Raw genomic sequence first — 24041 nt, forward strand, 5'->3', positions numbered from 1 at the left:
TAGGTCATTGGGTAACTGCATTTGTATACATAAATGTGTATTAGATCACAACTTCCTTTCTGCTAAAGGAGATGCGTTTTGACCCCTGAGGCCGACTCTGCTGAGGGTGTTCATGATTAATGTTAAATATGGCCAGTAATTTGGAGAGTTGTAAGCACTGTAATTTTCAGAGGATTTTCTATTTTTATTTTTCCCACAATGGGTAAGCTACTGTAGCCTCGACGTGATGCAAATGGAATCTGCAATCTCTGGGGAGCATGTCATGATGTGCTGCTCTGATTAGTTGAGAAGGATGACATATAGGAGCTGTGGGTGTTTGTAGGCATTGTGCTTCTGGATATCACAGAAAGTTAAGTCCAAAAAAATCATGGCTTCTGTATTTTAAAAACTGGTGTACTTAATGAAATAGTTGCATTAAATGATATAATGTCTTCTAGTTGCTTCAAAATAATATGGGATGTAGAAGGAAGTTTGGCTATGAGTTATTTGTTGAAACTGGGAAATGGGTATATAGGGATTTATTATACTATTATACTACTCTAACTATTCTAGTATTTGTTTGAAAATTTCTATAATGAAACATGTCAAGGTGCTAATGTAGTAAACTTACGATACTGTATTTGACACAGTTGAGCGAGCATATTCAGGTTTTCATTTGTACTCATTTGGTAATTCTGCTCTGCTGTGCTTCAGTGAGTTGGCAGATTTGCTGTCTCAAAGTGGCTCACACCTAGTAGGCACTTTATATCCGCCTGCATATGAACAACAAATGAGTGAATGAATAAAAGTACTGAGGCCCAGCTTTGAGAAGAGAAACATTTGCCAGTGTGGGTGGTTCTCTCTGCCTGCTGACTGCTGTTTCTGCCAGTCATGTTAGAGAGTAGAAGAGTTGCAACTCAGGAGTTCAATGTCATGAGTGTCGCAGACTGGATACCCCTAATTCCTCTGCTCCAAATGTTCCCAAAGGAAACAACTAAAGTGCATTATCTATTTTCTTCCTTCCTTTCTTCCTTTCTCTATCTGTGTAGAATTTTTCAAACATATTGCAGACCTATTATGAAAGGAAAGATTCCACAGAGATGAAAAAGGGCATAAAAACAGAAAACTTAGGAGAGAAGTAAGTAAGAAAGCTGCTTGCACCCTGTGGGTTTCTGCTCAGTCATGGATATATTGAGCTTCCTTTCTGATGTCTTATAAGGGTACAGGAGAGATCAGAGTCTAGGACCTGCCTAAAAGGGGAATGCTAACAGGGAACTTGCACAGAAACTTAGTATCTGAAGAACTATGCCTTCAGAGTAAGGACACATGATAAACAAAGCCACCACACAGAAGGGTACAGTAAGAAAAATTTTCTGTGTTAACTGTGGTGCTTGGTGCAGAGGAAAAACAAACCTTCCTTGAGATCAGTGATGCTCTCAGCCAACTGGCAGCAAGAAGCTCAAATCCTCTCTAAAGTAATGCAGTGCAACTCCAACCTGGTTCCAAAGAATCCCTACAGATAAAATTGTGCGAAATATGAGCACACCAACGAACAGTGGGATTGGATCTACCAAGACTTCAGCTGTGGAATTATTGGAAGGAGAACATAATATACTCATATTAAATTTTTTTTTTTTTTTTACCAGTAAAAAGACTTGGAAATTGGAGCAAGTACTAAGAGATTATAAAATTTACCAAGAAGATTTGAAAATAACCTAGGAGAAATAACTATATAATTAAAATGAAAAGTTCAGTGGATGGGTTTAATGCTGGATTAAGCAAAACTAAAGGGAGAATTACTGGACCAAAAGTTATCTCTGAAGACATTATCCAGAATGCAGCTAAGTGGTAAAGAGGAGTCAGGAGACATGAAGGCTAAAGTATCAGGAGATCTAGATTAGTCTCATCAGAGTTCCAGAAGGAGACAAGGGAGAATGGGAAAAGAAGACATTTGATGAGAAAGAAGTGAAAGTTTCTAGAATTGTTTGAAGAAACAACCTCTCAGGTTAAAGGAACCTAATGAATTCTAGGCAAAATGAATGAAAATAAGTTACATTTATATGCACCAGAGCAGAAAGCCAAATAATAATGAGAAGATATTATAAGCAATTACTTCCAAGCAGGAAGTACTTATTGCCACGAGAGACCATCAGCAAAGGAATGGTGACTAAACTGATGGCTGACTCCTCTGGAACAGCAGTGGGCACTGGAAACGAAACAGTGTCTTCAGTGGGTGGAGAGAAAATAACTGCCATTGTGGAATTTTCCTACTCAGTGTTGAGAATAGGTAAAATAAAGACATTTTCAGGATAACAAGTTGAGTTTGCCATCAGCAGACTTTTCACCAAATGCAGTCTGAAAGAATGTATTTTAGGTAGAAGGAAGATGATTGCAGATGGAAGATCTGAGATGAAGAAAAGGACAATGAACAAATAAAGTGCTAAATATGTGACAAAATTGAAATGAATATTGACTATAAAATAATACATGTATTGTGGAGGAAAAGCAATATAGAATTAAAGTAGATGAGAGCTGGAAGGGGATGATAGCATCGAGTTGTTCTAATGTCCCTTATGACTTAGGAAAAGGGTAAAGATAGGGATTAACTTGAGACACGGACAAGTTGAGAATTCATATTACACTTTCTAATTTTATAGTTTTTCCCTTCACAGGATGAGTAATGGTTCCTGCACTGATCTGCAAATAAACCAGTGAATCAGCGCAAAATGCTCAGAAACAGATGCATTGTATATGGAAACATGATTTCCAACTGCTTTGACATTATAAATAAGTATGGAAAGGTATAGAGTATTTGCATATTTAAAAAGTGAAAATTGTAACTTAGCAAAATATACTATAATTACAAAAATGCATTTCAGTTCATTAAAGATGTACATGTGAAATGTAAAAGCTATACAATGTTTAGAAGAAAATACAGAATAATATCTCCAGGATTCAGAGTGAAGGAGTATATCTTAAACAAGATGCAAAAAGTACAAACTAGGAAGTACAAAATTGATACCAACTTAGCAATTTTTGTACATTAAAGGACACTATAGTTATAACAGAAAAAGCCCCATAAAGCAGATATTTACAATACATGTAACTGACAATGAGTTAGTTTCTAGAATATGAAAAGAATGCCTGCAAACCAATAAGAAAAAGAAAACCCAGTGAGAAAGCAGGCAAAAATATGAACAGACTTGCACAGAAGAAGAAAAACTGAACAGCCCGTTTTACACCTGCCAACTGAGATAAGTTGAAAAGTTGGATGATACCAGTTGTTGCTGAAGGAAATTCTCATCCACTGAGAGTGGCTGTGTAAATAGGTACAATTACTTTGGAAAACAGTTTGACATTATCTTAAAAAAAGGTGAATGTGCATACACCTAACATTAAATAATTCCATTCCCAGGAATATATTCCAGAGAAACTTACACATGTTTATTTGAAGACATGTAAAAGAACATTATTTAGGATGAAAAATTTTCCTGTGCTTTCAAGATTCTTCTAGCTGGTCAGAGAACTAAGCTGATGAGAGAGAAAAACAGGAGAAAAACCCGGAAGTTTAATTATATGCACATGGAATCCCAATAATGAAATTGAGACTCAAAGAAATGACCAAGGCAGCCAATTTTTTATACATTTTTAGATGAAGAGACTAAATCTGTGAAGAATTGACAAGACAAAGAAAACTTATGTTTGGGAGCTTCAATTAGTAAGGAATTCCGAACAGCATTTGGGCTGTGGTAGTCAATCAGTGGAAAAATAACAAGATTTGTTTATGCAGCCTTCCGGGCTCTAGATTGCCTGCCTCTAAGTGATAGGGATGCCTTCTACCCTCTGGGAGCATGGAGGGCCTTTCACATGGGAGACTTAGAAGGATGGCTCCCCGGGTTCTGACTTGGGTGATGGGGTAGTGATGGTGGGGCTCTTTACTGAGGCGGGCATTGGGACAGTGCTGGGAGAGGGTCTGGGAGGGATTGTTGCAAAGGGTACATGGCGAGGTCACTAGAGGACATGCTGAGTTTGTGATGCCTGCATTATTAGGTCTAATTGGGGAAGGTCTCAGTGAAGATGACTATTGAATATTCTGATCTGGAGAGGACTGGGTTGGAGGTAGTATCATAAGGTGGTAGGAAGGGTTCCCTCGTTGGTTCTCACATCATCTCTCATGTATGAATTACCACCATAGTTCTGGTTCACCCAGTCTTTCAGATCTCAGAGTCAAATCTCTGCACTGACAGACCACAAGTGACTGAGTTATTCATTGCAATAACCTCAAGTATTTATGGTGCTTGAGTGCAGTTTGTGAAGGATCCAGAAAGTCTTGCCTAGATTTAGCTAACTAAATGGTAATAACCAATTAACACTGAACTTTTTGGACTCTATTTTAAGGAAAGAAGTCATAAGTGATTCAGTTTTATTATGTACTTTTATGTTATTTGAACAACTGGAACTTAGTCTTTTTGAAAACAAGTAAACAAGTGGCAATTACTCACCATATGTTTTTATTTTTCATGGTGTTCCTTTTTTAAATATAAAGAAATATAGGCTGCCATATCTGGAAGAGACCTTGAAAATTCTGTGGGCCGTCCCTCTCATTTTACAAATAAGAAAGCCGAAGTGTTTATAGATTAAATGACTTGCTCATAGCAACAATACAAATATAGAAAGATGAGATTGATAAAACATGTTTGCTCTCTAAATTGATTTACAGTAAGTTTGCCTGGCCCAGGAAAGCTGTCTTTCAAGCACCACCCTGATGTATAAACAAAACTCTCAACAATTAAATTACTGCTTAAAAGGCAATATAGGGTATATGCCTCACACATTCTACTCTCCTGGCTTTGAAGACCAACTCTTTCAACGTCTTCTTTTGTTTGCCCCAGCAGCACAAAATTGACATAGATGCTCTAAGAATGCATCTGTTTATAGATGCAGTGATCGTTGGCCCCAGAATTCTCCTAGAGCACAGCACAGTGTACATGGATCATCAAACCACATGAGATATATTATTAATATTAATGCTGTCAAACACAAACGGCATATGTGTACACATTTCAGTCCATTAGGTTTTGTGTCATTACTTTTTAATGTGCACATATTTAAGTTAAAAAAACCATACAAAGCAGAATACTGGTCATAAAGAAGCTGCAGATGCTTATGTTGAAAATTTGTTGCAGGGTACTGGATACATGAAATTAGGGAGTGAAAGAGAGAAAGTGAGATCAAGGGTAAGAGATTGAGAGAGAATACGCTTTTCCTAACATATTTTAGAAGGAGGAGTTGTAAACAGGTTTTAGGAAAATTGTCTATAAAGATTAACATTTTCTGAACCAGGCAGTTGGCAAAGCATGAAAGAAATTTTGACAATTGACTTTTAAAGTAGAACTGATCAGGTAAATTAACCAAATCATTTATTTTTCAACAAGTATGTGTTGAATGCTTAGCGGGTGGTCAGACCCCGCTCTCAAGGAGCTTGTGGTCAGCAGAGGGAACACTGACAGGAATTTGAATTTGCATTTTCACGTGGGCAGATAAGAAAGATGAGGAAGGGCAGAATGTGAGTGCAGAGCACAGACCCAAGGGACCCTGAAGACAAAGAATTGGATGAATTAAGTCAGTCTTCAGGTTCTGGGGTCCATCTTATGTATTAATTGTAGTGTTGGGATGCTAGGATGTAATGAGATAATAAATCCTTAGGTAATCCTCCTCTGGGGTCAGAGGGTCAGGAGGGAACAGCCCCCCTGTGAGGAGCCCTGTTTAACCTGATTTAGGAAAGTGGAGGCAGAGAATCAGTATCATTGCAACAAGAGTCCCTAGTGACAGTAACCACTGCAGGTAGTGCAGCTTCCTGTAGTTTTGTGTTTTGTTTCTGTGGTATGTTTCCAGGCCCTGCAACCAGGGCCTTTACACCTTTCTGGGGACTTACTAGGTGTCAGTGGAAACTTGGTTTATTAATATTTTTTCAAGAATGAGTTGCTACTATTCAACTCTCACAGTGCAACTAATATTTTTGATGCTTCATGTTCCACAAAGGCCTCCTTGTTTGCTATTTTCTACTTTTTTAAGCAATGAAATAGTAGGAAAAACCTGGAGCAGTTTCTTATATATTTGACACATATGTTGAGGGATACTTAATAATTGCTGCCCAGGGCAAAATATAACAGGATTTGATGGCCAAGTCTTATGTTGTAGAGTGGATGGGCTGGTAGCTAACACACAGTTTTTCAAAATAAATGTATCTTTGCGAAATGAGCTCTCAGGAAGACTACAGGTTTTGGAAGGCTGGAGTAACTAAGGAGCAATATATTGGTTCTGAGGAACTGACATTAATGTTGACATATGATCCTTCTGGGCAATTTGATCTGTACTAATAATTCATGTTGTTTCCTACTGCAGGACTCATTTTGTTCCTAGATCATTTCAGCCTTTATTAATGATTTACCTGGTGGCTTTATAAAAGCTCAATATTTACTGTGGTGTGTGTTTAGTTGCCAGTTAACGTTTATTGAACATAATAAGCGTGATATTCAGCCAGAGTTAAGGTTTTTAATCTCTAATTCAGATGCTTGTTTCCCCCTTAGATTACATTGGCACAGCGCCTTAGCCTCGTCACAGTGGGACAACTGCACAGCAGAGCTGACCCTAGAAGCAGTGATCAGTTAGTCCAGGAGTAAAATGGAGACCAGTTATCCTGGCCTGTCCCACTTTGAGTTAAAAAGCACCATCCTACATATGCTTTGTCACAATAATTATGATAATTTTGACTCCATCATTTTGCATTTTAGTATTCCACACATTTTATCCAGCATTTTAATGCCGAGACCTGAAGAAAATCTCTTTGGGTAGAACCACAAGAAATCTTTTAAGGATTTTGTCCTTTTTACAGTTCAGTCAAGATGGATTGAGCAAGTACTTTGCGTATTATTTTAAAGCCTTGGGGTTTTAAAATTGTACTAAGATCTTTATAAACACAGGTGATAATACCCAAAGTAAAACTGCCATCATCAAACCTTCCTTTTGGGATGAGCCAGTTCTTTTGATGGGGAAAGAATAAAGTGGTTAGGAAAAAAATGATTTCAAACCTGAAACATATTCAGAATTTTAAATCTGTCTTTCAAAGATCATTCTGAAGCTTGTGTCTTAATCATAAAACAACTTGTTGATAATTGATTTGGAATTATTCTTCCATTTTTTTCCTTATAAGCCTATTTGCCCATCGTGTTATTCTCATGTGCCCCATATTAATAATTGTAGTACAGTGAATGTGTATATACACATATTTGTATACAATCCACATATATGTGTATACACAAGTGTTCACAACATTCTGGTGTAAAGGAAATGTCAGATTTGCATGTTCCCTGATTTGGAGGAAAAATGGTTGATGATATTTTTCTGTTTTCTTATTTATTGAGAAATATATACATTTAAAAAATAGACTCAGAAAAATAATTGAAGAGTATCTTTGCCTTAGTGTGGATATTAAAAAGCACTATTGAAAACCATTGAACATCACTTTTGACTTTTTGCTGCACTGACTACCTGTTCACACTAACCTGAACAATACTGATAATATTATAGGTAACAAGGATTGAAAGAACCTGACTTTGGAGCTCTGAATTTGCATCATGTCTCTGCTACTTGCTTGCTATCTGAACGGCAAGGTTCTTATCCTCTCTCGTCCTCACTTTCCCTGTATGTCAAGTGGAGGGTGGTAATGACGCCCAGCATAGCATTGTTAAGAGCTTTAAATGAAAAAGTGTGTTTGGAGAGCTTAGCACTGACCCGACATACAGGAAGCATTCAGTGAGTTGTAGCTACTAGTAGCAGCAATGATCATAGTAGGAATGCAATAATTATAAACGTGGTGATGGAGACAAGGAAAGGGCCATTAACATTTACCATTCAGTATGCACTAGGCTGGTGGCATTGTTTCACTGATGTTGATTGAACCATGTATAACTAGTACTAGATAAGCTGAAGGACAAACTTCTGGATGAAAACATAGTTGAGAAAGCATGTGATAACTTTGCAATATATGTAAGCGACCCAGAAGTTTTATAAGGGGAAGGAGCTATGAATGATTTATATGGAGTATCAACACAGATATTTATGAATTGCTTAGATAATAGGCTCTGTGTTGGGCACTGGGCATGGAACAATGCATAAGATGAGGTTTGTGTCTTCAAGTCTACACCACTTTCTCATGTACCTGTGTGCGTGTGTGTGTAGGTGGAGGGGGCCAGAGAAGCAAACTTGGTGTGGTGATACCTTGAGAGATGAACTCAGCTATCAAATTTTTCCCTCCCTGGGGATGTCTAGGGCCGATCTCACGCTTCTATCCCAAGGGGTTTATACTCAAGTGGAGATGATGGATAAGTGAAGCTTCAACTAAACTAAAACAGTGCTGCCCAACAGCAAGCTACATATGTAATTTAAAAATTTCTAGGTGATTTAAAAAACACAGGTGAAATCAATTTTAATAATATATTTTATTTAAGCTAGTATATCCCAAACATATAATCAATATAAAATTATTCACGATATTTTATCTTTTTTTTTTGAAATGAGGTGTGCATTTTACACTCCCAGTACCTCTCCATTTGGACAAACCAAATTTCAAGTGCTCAGTAGATCGGTGAGGTTCATGGCTACCTTAATGGATGGGGCAGTTCTAGAGCTTAGCTACTCAACGTGTGGTCCTCAGTCTTGCTGTGTAGGTGTCCCCAGGGTCCTGTACCCACCTGCTGAATCAGGATCTGCATTTTAACAAGATCCTTGGTGAAACATTGAAGTTTGAGATGGGCTGCTGATGACTTGAAAAGCTTGTTTCCTGAGATTACACACCCTGCCCTCTAATTATATTTGTGCTGTAGATTTCTTATCATAAATTAGGTAAACCAGCTTATCCTACTCAGACCAAAGGTAGAGTTAAGTTTAGCCCTTGTTGGAATCAGAAAGTTGAGATATTTTAGCAAAAAATGAAGGAAAGGCTGGCCAAGGATGAGAGCAAGACAGTTTTTAATTCAATGATGTAATGAATGACACCACAATTCTCATCATAGCTCTTCTTTTCTGATACATGTTTTAAGAGGGAGAAAGGGGAAGAGAGTGAGGGCATCTGGTTAGTTTCCTAATTCATGGGATTTTCATTTTGTGAGTCCCTCCGCCAGGGTTGGCTTCATGAGCATATGACTTTAGAAGGGCCTGGCACTTGGCTTGATGCTGCGCTGTTGCAGGGTTCAGATTCTTAACAGCTTTGAACAAAAGGTCCCTCGTTTTCATTTTGTACTGGGCCCTGCCAATCATGTAGCAGCCGGTCCTGCCCTCCACCAAGTGTGTACTTAATGTTACCCTGCAGCCTTAAGAGAGGAAGTGGATTAGGTAGGCTTAGGGAGGAGCTAATGCTCCTTTCACTTCCCCATTGTCATAATCTCTTTATAGCCTAAGAAATAAAAAAGAGATAACCTAGGCCCTGGGGGAAATTTGGCTCAATAATGCATTAGATAATGGTGTCCTAAAGCAGATGTCAACAAAGAGTAAATGCTGTAACTATGTAAACGAAACACTAATCACCAGGGGACAAAGTTAAGTTTCTAAATCATGTATAAATAGCCCCACCCTCTCAGCTATCTCCTCCAGGTTTACTAGGACGTGCACTGTTTGAACAGAGCTTGGACACATCTGGGCAGTGCCCGTGAGTCAGCTGGGCCCATTCAGGTTAGAAGTTTTACATGGGTGAAAATTGAAATGTTAATTTGCTTCTGTTTTGTCAAAATTTTTAATAAAGTGTAGAAGTGCACTGGTAGTTTTAGTGCTCAGACCTGAAATCAAATACTTTGAACCAACTCATAGCTTTGAGACCTAAGATAGTCATTTAATTTCCATACTAATCTGCTTGGTATAATCAGTAATGTCTTAAACTCCCAAGTTTGGTCCACGGACCAGCGCATCAGCATCACCGTGGTTAGAACTGCAGATCTTGGGCCCCATCTCAGACCTGATGAGTAAGAACCTGCATTTTCAAAAGGTCTCCGGGTGGTATTTGAATGAAAACTGAAAGTTAGTGGGGCAGGGAGGGAAGAGCCTTGTACAAATCTGGGGCAGGGAGCTTCCAGGTACAAAGGTCCTGAGGTGTGAGTGTGGGTGGGGCAGTGGGAGCGCAGAGCTGGTGCTGAGGGATGCAAGGGAGAGTGGTGGGGAGGGAGGTCCGAGGTCCGTGGCGGTGGCTGCAGGTGGCGGTGCCCTGCTCTGAGTAATATGCGGAGCCACTGAACTTTGTCTTTGGAGTAATCTGTATTTTTAAGAGGTATATAGCCCACATTTTATAAATACTGATTTAACATGAACAGAATAGACAATATCCCACTTTCTCAAATGTGTCTTTTTTCTTTACAATCATTATTTGAAAGTATCAGTGGTCACACCCACCCACACATACACACATTTCTGAGTGCAAAGAAATTAAAATAAAAGCTAAAGAACAAACTAGTAGTGGTTCTGGGTGAGACCCCAACACCCCCCAAATGGGGCCAGGAGCTCAGGACTCTGGTAACCCGGCAGTCGGGGTAACCGGGGTGCCTTTCCTTCCTTCCATCCACCCATCTGATCATTAGAAATTCAGAGAGCCTCGTGTCATCTTGGTGCAAATGTGAGTACTCCGGTTCCCCTCTTGCGGTTTCAGTCTAGGCGGAGAGGCAAGCTGAGTGCTTGCAGGTGGATGCCCGTGGGAGCACTTGGCCAAAGTGGGGAATAGGCAGGGACCAGAACAGACGCCATCTGGCAGAGATGGTATTCTCATCACGGCAGATTGTTATTCCGTATTGAAGCAGCTTTCACGTTGCTTAGAAGAATTCCTTTCGAGCCCTTTTATAGCTTTTGCCTTTATTCCACAATCACCAATTTCCTGATACCTAATTTAGTTTGTAGGCACATCGGTCATGAGACAAAGATACACTGGGTAATGGAAATATACACCGACACCACTTTGATTATAAACGAATGGGGGTCTCTTGTTAACGAGGTTCTGTTCTCTTAGCTCCTGATCAACCTTGAGAGGGCTGGTAAAATAAAATTTCTGAACCTTCAAGTTTGAGGACTGGACCTTTGCCAACAAACGTATGTTAAATGAGTAAACGTATAAAGTGCAGTGACTCATCCAGAAATATTGTGTCCCTCTTACTCACTGTGAGCACAAGTGTGTAAATGTACAACGGCAGCCATAAGTGAGGCACTGACAGCAGCTTTAAGGAAACACGACACAACAATACCCAGTATTGTATCCCACAAAAGGACTATCTGAGGAAGCGGCTAAATGTCCCAAACCTCACTCCAGGACTATGAAGACCTACTATGCAAGGTCTGGATGCAGTGTCTAACCCACTAAGTACACAGTTGATGGTTAATAAGTGAATGAATGAATATGAGGGGTCCAATTTATCTGTTTTAAAGAGGAAGAAATTTCTCTGTAGTTTCCTTAAAAATTCTTTTGGTTTTTTGGTGTCGACTACCAGTTAAAGTGTATTTTACCACGTTCCTTACTCTAAGGAATTTGATGGCATGTCTTCGTAGGTAAAATAAACATAAAAGAATTATTTTGTATCAGCTTCATTCCTAGGGAAGAACACAGAACCTGGAGTGCTAGTGACCAAGTTTCTTTACCTTTCAGGAAAAAATATTGTTGAAGATAAAAATCATTTGGGCTCTAAAGCCTTAAATTACGTGTTGATTTTAGAAGTATTTATTGCCCTCCTGCGCCCTCTGCTGGGTGGTTGGCTTTATGCTTTGCTCTTAGAATGAATATGGTGTGTAGCTGTTGGATTTTTTTTTCCTTTTGAAAATCCCCAAACTTATATTGAATTATAATCAGACTCAAGAGAAACCCTCCAGCCCAGTGGTTTCCGTCGCTAAGCTGCACACTGGACTCACCAGGGCCTTGATGTCACAGGCTAAGGATATAATTTAGGCTTTCACTGTGCTCAGTGTTTCTGTCCTGGAGGATGACATTTGGCCTCAGTGTCCTCAAATATGAGATATCAGAAGCCATGATTCTTTGCATTTTTAATGTAAGGATCATTACCTTAAATAGTCGTGGATATTTTAAGGAATGGATCAAAGTACTGGAGTGGCTCAGGGTATGGGCAGTCATGTCTGGCTTAAACTTCAAGCAAGTCTATTTGGAACTTGCCTTCAAGGTCCTGCCCAGCTCTTCTAAGACTATTGTGGGACTGTGCTGCCCCACCCTTCTTTCATTGCTGTTTTACTTGACAGTCTCCCTTTAATTTATGGCTTTTGTGACTCTTGTAGCTGATACTCTTGAAAAATGGGCCCACGGAACCAACTGTCCCTGGTCTCCGTAGCACACTCACCACTAAAGCTCCATGGTTACAGTCAGTGTGGATTTTACGTCACCTTTTAGCAAATGTTCCTGTCCTATAGAACTGCAGAGAGTGAGACAGTGGTGAGAACATGATTTTAAAATCTCTTTTCCCTGAAGGCCTCCTTTATTAGGACCCTTGTGTTAAAAAGAAAAGGCTAATTAAAAAAATATTTATGTATCATATGGAGCAGCGTTGCCTAAATGACAAAAAAAAAAATAACTTAAATTCTCAGCCTCTACTTTTATTGGTCAGAGGAATTCAGAGGATGCCCTGGGGAAAATTGTGAGGCCCAAGGGTTCATGTCCTGTAACCCCAGCCTTTAATCACTGTGTCCATCGGTCAAGAAGGGAAGAATTTCCACAACTTCCTACCTTCAGGCTGTCTTGTATATTTTTGTCAATTGCTGATGGACTCATATTCAGGTTGAACTGATGAAATGGCCTTATTTTGCTTCAAGCAAGTGGCATATTGGCAATTTCATATGGTTCAACCAATTTTGAACAAAACTGTTGGCTGGTATCTTATTTCATGTGAGGAATTAAATTCTTTGTTCATTGTTAAAGGAATTGTGTTCCATTTGCTGTTGCAGAAGGTTGTATTTTAATTTTAATGTTTAGAGGGAGGGAAGCTTAAGGGAGGTAAGTGAAAACATGGCGATTCTTTTTTGGTGGGTGTTCTTTGCTGCCATACATGTTATGCAAGCTGCTGAGATAAAAGTTGCTACCATTGTGAATGTTTGGTAAACCCCTCAAGATCCTTGTCCAAACTGAGAACCCTGACCAGAATGAGTTCAGGTCTAAGTTGCCTCTCTGGTCAGCAGGAGGCGCTCTTGCTCTTCATATCTAATTAAGGCTACAGCAGCCGTGCCAGCGCTCCTCACCAAACCCAGGCTTGGTCAGCAGTACCTTCCTTCCTTCTCGGCTCAAATTGACATTTTGCAAAGAGCAGCATTACTTCTTGGTGAGCAACAGTTGACCAGTCATCGTGAAAAGCACTTGGGAAACTATAATTTCTAAAGTAAAAAGCAAACTATGTCTTTTACCTTATTTTAAAGTTTTGCCATAAGCATGAATTACCCCAGGGGAAAGCAGATATTTTTCAATCTCTTAAATTATCACACTAGTTTCTAAACTATCCAGGTGTTCTTTAAATTAGCCATGTTCGTGTTTAATAGGGTGCAACAGGGTTAAAGGTCCTTCTCAACTGTAGGAAAGGTATAATAAGTCTATTCCCTCTCCCTGGCCGAAATGTTGGTGTAGATGGGCTTGGCTGTTCTTGCTTAATTTCAACTCATTTTTCTCCTGCTCTAATATCTATAGATGGGGTTGGCAAATTTTTTATGTAAAGACCAAACAGTAAATATTTTAGGCTTTTGGGCCAGAGAAACTCTGTTGCAACTGCTCCACTCTGCTGCCATAGTGCAAAGAGGCTGTAACATGTCTATAGATATTAAAAAACAAGTTTATATCTTACATAGGTCTTTTATTTCATATTGTTTATAAACTCAAACTCCAATTAACTAAAAACAATCAAATCTGAATGTCCATCTTGGTTCCACTCCTATCTGGGTTTTGTGCCGCCTCTCATAACATTCTGACAAGTGTCGTTGCCCTCTGCTTGGAAAGCTCAGGCTTTGCTTTTCCCATAAAAAACGTGGTGCCCCAAGGAGTAAGAGTGGGTGATAAAAGTCCACAGAAGTCTTTAAGTAGGTAACACATCAGTTTATACACCAGTGCTGCTGGAATAGTAAACTTTTAATCTTTTCATTCACTGGGGCATTTAATCCATATTTAAAAAGGAAGATGCCACAATGTAAAATAGCAGGCACCAACTGGCCTGAAATAGCCCAGGGAAATCTGGTTTAAGATTTTTCTAGGAGTTGATCCAAGAACATTTTTTGTCATGCCTTTTGATCTGTTGAAAGATACACAAGATTCTTGGATGCCTTGAAGACACAGATGCCAATATGGAAATAAACTCTGATAAGTTGTGTTGTAAAGGGAGCCAGCATGCAGAGAAGGGATAATTGTAAGGGCAGGAACTGGAACTTTTTGGTTTACTGCCTGACGTCAAACCCATCTTTGTACCTTTTCTGTGAGTGGATTCTGTTTCTTTCAGTTTGGGTGGGATTTGGGGGAAACTGAGGTAACATGACTGCTGCCTGCAGTTTTTAGTCTCTTTTCACCTTCTCTTAACTTCCCCATTCCCTCTCCTCTTCTGATAGCAAGAGGTTACCCGCGCCTTTCCCTCCCCTCAAGAAGCATTTAGCTGGGGCTGACTACAGAAGAGGAAATGAGACGGGACCAAGAGGAGAAGCACTGGTGATTGATATTTATATAACATCAAAGATGCTTTTATATCAATATATGAATGTCAGAGATCACTTGGAGGCACCAAAACAAAGCTGGGGGGCAGGAAGTGAATATCCGAGGGGCCCCCTATCGCTCCCCCTGCTGTGGGACCCAAACAAACACAGGAGTGCCTTTCAGATTGCATTTGGATCCTTTCAGTGTAGCAGAGACCACTTAGAAATTTTATGCCCGAAGAATTATGGCAGTAGGCTCTGAATTGTCCCCCTTAGACAATTTGGGGCAAGGTGGGGCAAATTTGGTTCCAAGCATTAGCAGGAAGATACTGGAAGAGCATATTTGTGTATCAAAGCATTGAACTCCTAGTCCCAGACTCCATCTCCTGCAAACACCCCACTGCAGGTTTTTGGGGGTCTCTCTCACCCAGCCTGCCCAGTGTCTGGACCTCTAGGTGGGTCTCTGGCTTGCCAGCTTCCTTCTACCAGCTGAAGACTCTGCAGGAGTATTTTTGGAGGCTGTGGTTTTAACCCTTCGCCTGCAATAAAAATAGTTAGCAGGCCTGTGCTTGTCCCTGGAGCAGGGGGGAACCTGTTTCTTCCTTCCGCTTCCTGTGATGGGGGAAAAACTGACACTAGACATCTGCTATTGAAAGGTGTCCCCAGTGTGGTCTGCAACAGAAGCTGATCCTGTGGTCCTGGTCACTCTGACCTCCGGTTGGCCCGGGGGCAGTGTAGTTGGGGTGGAAGAGGGAAAACTTGAGAGCTGTCATCTCTTCCCTTTGGACATAGTGGCCTTAAGTGCATCCACAGTAGAGGTGGGGGCAGAGGAGGAAGACAGATGATGTCTGTCTTCTGTAGAAAGGCCTCTTCCAGAATCTTCCAACCACCTGACACTGTAGAAGCAAGAAGAAGGGATGGAGTGGGAAATGGAACCGTCCATATCCCTGTAATAAGGTCTCTTACAGTGAGTGGTTCCGTACCCTGTACATGCAGGAGTGATTAAAGAGGCCACCTCCTTCCCCAGAGCTGCCCGCCCAGCGGTGTGTAAGCTTTCCTAACTCAGGACTGTAGCAAGTGTAGTTCGTAAACTTTTAGATGACTATTATTCTTGTATGTATGTTAGACCTTTCTTTGAATAACTGAAAGATAAATACATTTAGATTTCCATGACTTTCCCAATTGCATTGATTAGTTTTCCTGGAATGCCCTTTTTTGGTCTGCCAGCTGATTGTTATTTTCAGAGGACACTAATGACAACCCACGATGTCTACAAAGCCCCACATTAAGGCAGCTTACATCTCAAACCTGCCATTCAGGTAATGACTGCCGCCCTCTGGAAAAACAAGCTGGGGCCTCACTCCAGTATAAGGCCATGTGGTAATGCCCAGATGCTTGAGAAGGGCGTGAGGCCAGCCGGGGGAGTTGACTTGGCGGAACTGGGCAAAAGGGTCATGAATGGCTTTATGAAGTTTTTATTGAGGGTGGGAGAAAATTTCAAGAAGGAAGAAAGAGCTTTACTGAAAAGATATGTTTTCTTTTTGTCTCTTAGCTCAAGTAAATTTCCTTATCATAATACCAGCAGAGGTATAATTATTATGACTACTTACTATGATTATGGATGACAGGAATTGCAGTTGGGCAAAGGGACTGTTTTGTATATTTTAGTTTGCTTCTCTGGAGTTCTGACTTGATGAACTTCCTTATTTTGTCTCCCTGATAGTGACTGGCTTCATAGTAGACCCGTGTTAGTAGCTTAATAAATACTTCTTGATTGTTCTTAACTCCAACTCCTATGTCAATTTCTTGAGAACAAATGAAATAATAAGGTCAGTAGCAATAATGAAAGCAACTAGTCCAAGCTGGTTTGATTTAATGTGGAATACGACCTAATTTCACAGAGTTATTGTTGTTTTTCTTAAGACTTCAGCCATTGTTTGGTTCACTGAATAAAGAAATTGCCCTTAAAAAGAATCTGGGAAGAATTTTCTAAGTGAGGACTCACACGTACCTAGTGGCATACTTTTTAGTGCTGTGTTAGCTAACACTATAGCCAATGTTGGACAGGTGATTTTCCTTCCCTCCAGTGAGTCTGGTTAGTGGTGAACTTTTTCATGTCTTGTACTGATGCATTGAGGCCAGGAATAAGTTGGGACAAGGTGATCAATCCTCTTCCTTTCCAGACCTCATTTTGTTTTTCACTCTGGACCAGAACCGAGAAACACCTTGTTCTGGGGCCTTACTTCATCAGTGCTCTTGCAGGCTTTGCCGGCCAGGAGCAGGGCGGTGCTAATGCGGTCCTAGCATGCCCCCTTTCCTGCTGTATTTCTCATCCAGTTCAATCTGTATGAAATCTGTTGAGACTGGCTTACAGATAAGACATTTGTCTAGGGGATACATTGAATGGCTAAAGGGTCAAACTCATCTATAATCTTGCTGCTCAAAGTGTGGGCCATGGATCAGCAGCCTCAGCATCATCTAGGAGCTTGTTAGAAATGCAGAATTTGGGGTCCCCAACCCAGACCTACCAGAAACCCAGAACCTACATTTTTAGCAAGCTCCCCAGGTGACATGTATGCACAGTAAGATTTGATTTATATACATATATAATATATGACCTGGGATTAGATGTTGACACTGAATGAGTGCTTCTTAGAGTGTTGGAAATGATAAATGGAGATTTTCATAGGATGTTTTTGGGATGAGACTCTGGATAAAGTATTTCCAGAGTAACTATAACTGTGTAACTGTATTTTGTGTAACTATAAAGTGTCTATCATTACCATCTTCTCTTTGTCCTTCTCTTTCCTTTCTTGTTCTCCGAGTGTATAGGAGAGATACTTTTCATAGTAATTAGGAGTGAGTGTAAGGTCTACTGGACAGACTAAGGGATGAGGTCCTCTGATTTTGGAACTCGCTAAGCTGTTCCCTGGTCTTGACTGGGAAGAGTTTTAGACTAAGAGTGGCAAGTTGAGAGAACACCTCTGTGCACAGAGGATTGAATCCTTTGAGGTTTGGGTAATGGGATGGTAGCTCCTGGTCATCAAAGTCTGTCTCTCCCTAGTCCTAAGTATATATTTCTGATTCCTGTGTGTTGTTCCAGTACCATGTACATTCAGATTTCTCATCCTTGGACTCTTACCTTAGATAAAAGCCATTAGCAAGAGTTCATCAAAATGTGCTGCCTGTGTTTAGGAGTTGCGTAGCTCTTTAGCGACCACTTTTGGTTTTGTGTGCTGCAGTAGAAAGAGCAAGTACATTGGGTACAAATTCTGGTTCCATAATTTTTAGCTATATGATCACAGGTCAATTAATTCATTCTATTTGAGCCCCAGTTTCCTCATATGTAAGATGAGGATAATAATACCTTGCATTGCTGTGACAAATATTAAATGAGATAATGAATGCAAAGGTCATCATTTATTGTTAAAATTTCTTCTGGTATATATGTGCATGAGTATGTCACATATCTGAGTGTTATGTTGTGTATACATACTTTAAAAATGAGCATAGATTGGCTTGTAGTTTTTATTAGATGACTGATAATTTTATTAGATGGCTTCTAATTTAAATTTCAAAGTGAAGTTTTGGTGAGTAGGACAGTCCATGTACTTATATGACTAACATGCACATGCACACATATACACATGGAGTTCTTCATAAAACTGAAAAACTCTAAAGTATGGTCAGGTCATCAGATCATGAAGTATGTCAGAGACACTGTTTTCTTTTCCTTTTTGCATGACCTCACTGCAAATATATTTGAGAAACCCTCTAATCCTCTCCAAAAAGATGGTGACATGTAGATGTTGTAATAGAATAAATGAGTTGGGGAGTGAATCAGACACATGGGGATGACCTCAGGCATGCAGTAAGTCAGAGAAACTAACATTATGATACACAAATAACCCACAAAACACTTCAGGGGATATATATAAACAACAAAAACCTTAAAAGTGTTTACCGATTAAAGGCCATATAAGAGTATAGTATTTAATGTATAATGTTGTAAAGAAACATGCCTAGAATGAATGGATATAATTAAGTGTCTTAATGACTTAAGTCTTAAACATGTAACTAAGAGCTATCTGCTATTCATGATCATCTTAATCTTTAAAGGCCTTATAGTTTCTTGGTGAAGAACATCGCTTACCTACAGTGAAAACCGATCACCTTTCAGTGAAACTCTTGATCTCTGTGATACTTACTGTAAGCATAAATATTTGTAGAGAAGTTGTTAATGTCCCTGGAATGAGGAACTTAAAGACAGAGTCAAAAGGAACTGAAACTCAAAGCTAAGGAGAAGAATTTACCTGGTCGTCCTGCCATGCTCTAATGAAGGTCAGGAGATGGCTCTCCGCTCTGGGTTGGGGTGACACAGCTTGACCTCCAATTGTGCAGAAGCAGAGAGGGGAGCTGTGAACATAAATGAGCATTTGCTTTATTCTCTGCCACCTTTGAAGAAGGAAGACCTTGGCTTTTCTCTTGGAAGCTTTGGTGCTTCATCTGTGGTTATTGGACCAGGATTTCTGTAGAGATCCATTTCAGTGTTAAAATGACTAAAATCCTGATGGAATCACCTTAAATCAGCTAATGTCACTGAGCAAATCATAGGTTTTCCTATTTTAAATACTCTTTTTTTTTTTTTTTTGCTTATCCATTGCTGCATGAAAAACTACCCCAGAAAGTGCTGGCCTAGAACAACATTTCATTTGTTCATGATTCTGTAGGTCAGAATTTTGGATTCAGGATATGGGGATGGCTTATCTCTGCTGTGTGAGGTTTGAGGCCTCAGCTGGGTTGGCTTGAAAGGCTGGAAACCAGCTGGAATAACTTGACTGGAGTCACGTCTGGAGCTTCATTTGTGGCCATGTGCTGGGATCCTTCATGTGGCACCTCCACGAGGCTAGCTTAGACTTCTTCACAGCATGGCAGTTTCCAGGTAAATGAACTTATGTTAGGAGCTGCTTTCTAGAGGGAACATTCAAAGAGGATAAGCCCCAGTGTGTAAGCATTTATTCAGCCTCTGCTTGTGTTATGTTCGCTGATGTTCTCCTGGCCAAGTCAAGCCATATGGCCAACCCCAGAGGAATGTGGGAGAGACTGCAGAGAGGCAGGAGTCCTGCTGGTGTGGCTTCTTTGGGGCCACCAATATTGTATACTAAGAAAATAATGCCATTATTTAGTGTCCATTTTCTACTGTGAAAGAATAAATAGGTGTATGTCTACCTGTGGTTCAATATTGCCTAATGTCCATAAAAGGTATTCTTGGAATTTTATTATTTTTATCCCAAAGAAATGGTATGTTACATTATTTATCAGAATGTAAACTTAAAAAAACTCAATGTTACATACAGTCTGTATTAAATAATTTATTTAAGACCATCTGTAAAAAAAAAAAATCCAACCCTCTAGTACCTATCTTAGGCTTCCTTTTTTTTTTTTTGCAATTACTGACATTTTTACAAATTGGTTCCAGCTTAAAAGCTGATACCTCGATTATTTTTTTGTGTTTTAGTAGTTCATACATTTAGAGTGGTTATTTTTAATTTGCTATGAGTTTTAAAAATTATGTAATGCTTTCTTCAATTCTGATGCTTCCATAGGTCACGGATGCTATGTAATAGGCCGAAATGGGACCTGAGTCCTTGGAGGGCTTGCCTGACCTTCCTAGACCTTAGCTTCCTCATTTCTTAAACAAGGCAGTTCAATCAGTTGATTGCTTTTTTCTTCTAATGCAAATTTTTAAAATTTGAACTTGTGTGTGATGCCTGATTAACTACTTGAGAAATATAGAATGTGCATTTGGGAAGTACTGAAACAGTCTGATACTTGAAGGAAAAATGTACTTAGGTGTTCCCCAAATTAGTCACCTGGCTTAGAGATGTTTTCTCTAGGAGTCTCATATCTGCATATGTTACTATATTACTTTGCTGTGAAAAAAATGTAAGTGGTAAAGGAAATGAAGAGGCTGAAACAACACAGCAGATTTTCATTGTAGAAACTCATTCATTACAGGAGTCTAACCCTTGGTAAAGTATGTGATTAAGCCCCCGAAAGAGATTTTACTAGACCTACGTAAGTCTAGTAAAGGAAATAAGTTAGAGTTATGTGAAATACTCTCATGTTTGTCTTGCTTCTAAGTTTTTATTCAGCTTCCTTCCTGAAAGCAGTTCTGTACGATTCAGTAAAATGAAACTCTATTTACAAACAGTTGGGAGTGAAATGAAGGAGGTTCTTATTTTTATATTAGCTGTCATTAATTCTCACAGGAGTAATAGAAAATCAGTAGTATGGGGAACACAGAAACAAATAAAAACACACCCACCTGAAGCTGCTAAAGCAGTGGGTTCTCAAACTTGGCTGTTCATGGTAATTACTTGGGAGTCTTTAAAATATATTGATGTCTGGGTCTCAACCTTCAGAAATCTTGATTTAATTGACCTGTAATGTGGCCTGGGCACACAGGTAATCCTGAGGTGCAGCCAACTTTGAGAACTCTTGTGCCAAAGAAGCTGTCTTGGATCCCTTTGTCTTACTGCCTTTTCCTACTAAAATTTGAGTCCTTGCTTCCTTCTCAGCTTTAGGGCCTCTTCCTGTAACATAGAATTGCTGCATTTCTTAATAATGAATTTTTATGAAGTTTAGTTCCCAGTTTCACACATCACCAACAGGGTAGGTGTATAAAAACATTAATGGAAAAATGAACATTTAGTAAAGGCATGTATTTGATTGGATTGAAAAATATTAAATGGATCTGTCTACTTAATCATTTATGGTACCATCAGAAAATATGTTGGCATAAATATTGAATTCTAAATGAATACTTTTTACCTGTCTGTATTAGCCAACTACTTGTTTAATTGGATTTTGGGTAATGGAATACTTGCTGTTTACTCAAAGTGTTTCTGTAATGAAAACAGTAGAACTTATGACTAACTCCTTTAGAGGATTGGGTGTGTGTTGGTCAAAACCAAATACAAACGAAAACTTTGGTTGGTAACTCACCTGAACAGACAGGCACTCATAGATTAGAATGGATGTTATGAAAGATTTTTGGGCCCATTTAGCTGGGGGAGAGAGGCTATTCTTTGTTGCCTAGAGCCTAAGCTTACTCGGTTGTCTCTTTTTCAGGCAGATGGTTTGATTGCTCTGTACTTGTACTTCAGTGAAATAGAGATGCTATAGTTTGAAAAATTCATATGTTGAAATCCTAACTCCCAAAGGTGATGGTTTCAAGAGATGAGGCCTTTGAGAGGTGCTTAGGTCATGAGGGTGGAACCCTCATGAAGGAGATTAATGCTGTCATAAAAGAGACTTCACGGAGTTCCCCAGTCCCTCCGTCATGCAAGGACACAGGCAGTGAACCAGGGGGAGGGCCTTTACCAAGTGCTACCCTGCCAGGGCTCTGATCTTGGACTTCCCAGCCTCTAGAACCCCGAGAAATAAAATTCTGCTATGTGCAAGCCACGCAGTCTGGGGTACTCTGTTATAGCAGCCCACATGGACTCAGAGAAGAGTAATTCTTCTTTGATAGGGTGACTGACCATCCTGGTTTACATGGGACTGAGTTTCCTAGGCAAACTAGGATGAGTTGGTCACCTTAACTGACACAGTGAAAATTAATAAGAATTTAAAGATATTTTAGCTCCTTGAATGAAAAATTATTCATGTGTTATTGAGACAGGAATCGTGGGTATAGTCAGAGTAGGATGAGGGCCTCTGGAAAAAGACCCCTACCAAAACTCCATATGAAACAATTAAGCAAAGACAAAGTCACACTAATTCTCTAAAATAAAATATCAAACTAGGAATATAAGCATTCTTCAGTGAAGATTAGTTAAAACTAAAAAAGCCAGGAGTAACCTGGCCTGGAATGTTTGAACATGCCCCAGGTAAGGAAGTACCTCAGCATGGCCCATGTCTCCATTGTGTCAAATAAATGAGGCTATTGTAAAATTTACTTTAGCCTGCTAAAAGACCCAGTTTATCTTTAACTTTACCCAGATGCTGCTTTTCCTCCTCTAGCCCCTAATCAAGTAATATATAACCTGGGCAATTAATATGGCAAGCAGGCCCAGCCATAAACAGCACAGTGAAGTGCAGGAAGGATTCCTTCTTAAAGATAAGATTGCATTTTTACACCCAAGAAGTTAAGAAGTAAGATTCTTAATTTACTATTTAACAAACAGACAGTAACTCTGCTCACCTTGAAAGCAAGACAAGGAGCCTTGATTGATATGCTCCCAAACCAAGAAACTGTTATTCTGAGAAAGAATCAACACAGTAAATTTCTTATATTAACTCTGCAAAATAGTCTGGAAAACTGATAAGAAACTTAATATCTCTTTAAAGATAAACATTTAGAGACCGTTTGGTGGATCTGCATCCCTAGCTCTTTGTCTCTCAACCGCCTATAAATCCCCTAGACAACGCACCCCTCCTGGTGTGAGCCAGGAGCTCTATTCTCTCACTGTATCTCTAAATAAAAGCCTCTCCCTGGCTTTCCTACCTTGACTGTTTGCTAAGTTCATTCATCGACTCCACAAAGAAGAACCTCAGTGTCATTTATGATTTACTATTGCCAAATCATATGTAAACTGTGATGGTAAATGGAAGGTTAGTGATTATTTTCTGGGTCTATTATTATAAATTTCCCTTCAACTTGTCATACTTTTTTTTGAATATTCTTCCAAAGATTTTGCTAACAGTGCTCAAACTTCACCTTGAAAAAATATGTATATTTTATGCATAGCTTTCCAATTTCAAGAGAGAGATTATGATGTCTAGTGAATGAAATAGCAGTGAATTGGTGCTAAAATAGAGAAAAAGTTAATTTTTAGGTCTGCTTTGAGACTGTATAGTACCTATTAACATAAAGAAGTTCTTACAGTAAAATGAAGTAGAATGAGAACTAGAATCTAATATAGATCCATTCTTGCCCCCAAAATGTCAGAAGTCCCCACAAATGCTGCTCTAAGGGCACTCATTGAAGATGTTTGTGTATTTGTCATTTTTGAGACTCTGAAATAATCCCACAGTAAAGAAAAATTTATGATTTTACCCCAGATAATGTTTCAGCTAAGCCAGTGACACATTTTTGCAATGATAGGATTGTCCTGGGGTCCTTTCACCTACTTTTCAGATTGTTAGTTAGGGCTGGCTTTCAATTCTTTGGTAATTAAGGATCAGAAACACCAATTATTGCCTTAAGGGAAGACTAATCTAGTTTTAACAGGTGCTCAGTTCAGACAATATCAAAAGCTGTCCTTTCCAAAGAGTGCTGAAACATAGAGACAAAAATACATGGAGCATTGCCAATGTGTTAGATGACAATGGAACTCAAGTACACCACCTTTGGTTTGACA

At 39.4% G+C, this 24041-nt stretch overlaps 1 long non-coding RNA gene across 1 annotated transcript in view; it reads left to right on the top strand.

The window, feature by feature from the left end:
* Window positions 1–24041, top strand: part of LOC118911155 (uncharacterized) — a 118587-nt gene that overhangs the window by 49087 nt on the left and 45459 nt on the right. The gene's annotated exons all lie outside the window — the stretch shown is intronic.

The sequence above is a fragment of the Manis pentadactyla genome, chromosome 4 (assembly GCF_030020395.1).
Source record: "Manis pentadactyla isolate mManPen7 chromosome 4, mManPen7.hap1, whole genome shotgun sequence".
In the NCBI taxonomy this organism is placed as follows: Eukaryota; Metazoa; Chordata; class Mammalia; order Pholidota; family Manidae; genus Manis; species Manis pentadactyla.